Source organism: Oncorhynchus tshawytscha, linkage group LG06, assembly GCF_018296145.1.
Source record: "Oncorhynchus tshawytscha isolate Ot180627B linkage group LG06, Otsh_v2.0, whole genome shotgun sequence".
Lineage (NCBI taxonomy): Eukaryota > Metazoa > Chordata > Actinopteri > Salmoniformes > Salmonidae > Oncorhynchus > Oncorhynchus tshawytscha.
The window spans coordinates 67,435,048-67,436,967 of record NC_056434.1 but is presented as its reverse complement, the minus strand read 5'-3'; positions in this window follow the sequence as shown (position 1 = coordinate 67,436,967).

Below are 1,920 nucleotides of genomic sequence, written 5' to 3'. Positions count from 1 at the left end.
TGCACGTTTTGGTTTTTGCCCTAAACAGCTGATGCAATAACCAACTCATCATCAAGCATTGAGTATTTGAATTCAGCTGTGTAGTGCTAGGGCAAAAACCAAACGTGCACCCAGGGAGGCCCCAGGACCGATTCTGAATTAAGTCAGTCTTGCCCATTACTTTAATCATAGAAAAAGGTGGAATAATGATATGTAATTAAATCATAGTTCCCAACGAGGTATGCAATTAACAAATTAGTCAACACAGTGTACCTGAAATGGATACTGATATTACATTCTACACCATTCATAGTATTACAGACATTTGGTGTGAGAGATGTTCAATAACAACAACAATAACATAACTATTTCATGATAACATCTCTCTAGCAATACCGTTGCATATGTACCTTATCGATTTTGGACACAGGCGGTCATAGGGACTTAGATCGAACAAAATGTTCAACACATTGACGTCCGTAGGCTACCCAGAGAGCTTATCATCATCATAAAATGTGAGTAATCATCAGTAATAAATGCAAATATTCTTTCATAATCTTTATGATTCTTTCCACTACCACAGAGAGATTGTAGGCACTCCTGGATATTTATAGTGGGTAAAAGGAGATGTGGATTGCTTAATGCTAAGCTGTTGTTGACTGTAATTCAAGTGATATTGGACCCAAGGAAGTTGAAGTGACAGATAAATTATAACCTACTGATGTTGCTGGACTTCTTGACGCTGAAATGCATGCTTGAACTAAATGTGTTCATGATATGTGGGCCCTTGAAATATTTTACTGAATCATATAGGATACTGTCAGAGTACAAAAACAGTTATTCTATTCATTCCCTCTGTATTCTCAAAGGTAATCGTTATTACTTCAAGTTGTATGGATTTTTTCCAGACAATGGCTTTGGACCATTGTGAATGTGTTCTCCTTGTGCTGGGCAGTATGAACAAATGGGAATGGGTTGTTTGTCCTCCAATGGAATATTGATTCTATGTGTTGTGTGGAGGGGGAGACCATATACTGTGACTGCTCCACCTCACTCCACAGACAACTGTAGTCCCATGGACTGTCTTTTTGGACTGCTGGGAGAAGAGACAGATTTATACACACAGAGTTGTGTTTTTGAAAAGGTTCATAAAGAACTACACATATAGTTGCAATGTTAAAATAATTGTTTCCTTGTCTGCCTTGTAGTTCTAGGATTTGATAACTCCATTGCTTTATGCCTGCACGTTTGAGAGCCTGATGTCTAACATTGTAGATATTAACTAGTAGTAAGTAACTAAATAGTAAGCCTAAGCAGAAACGAACAACTAAAATGTGAAAATGTCATTGCTGTAAAAGGCAGCTTTGCCACAAGCTGGGCGTCCCAGGCTCAGCCGACAGTCCCCTTGGTGAGTACGCAGGGGCTCCTCCTGAAGGCTTACATAATGTTGGCACCGGCCTCAGAGATCTAAGGCACGGCCCCAAGAATTCCTCCTGTTACGTTTAGGTCAAACGTATCATTAACCAGGCAGCAGGAACATCTATATCTCTCCATCTCTCTCCAGTCCCCACGTCCCCTGTTGCATAACGTTGCCAGGGATGTGAGACAGCGTTTCCATGGCGTTGACGCTTGTTCAAGGGGAACATTGTGTGTAGGACTTGTTTATCACTCAGTCTAATGTCATAGAACACAGTGGAGGCTGCAGAGGGGAGGACGGCTCATAATAATGGCTGGAACGGAGCAAAATGGAATGGCATCAAACACGTGGAAACGATGTGTTTGTATTTGATACCATTCCACTCCACTCCATCCATTACCACGAGCCCGTCCTCCACAATTAAGGTGCATCCAACCTACTCTGATAGAAGATAGATGAAGTCATGCAGTACCTGTAAGGAAAACTGGTGACTTTCTTTCAATAGTACTCACTTTCAGCCCATG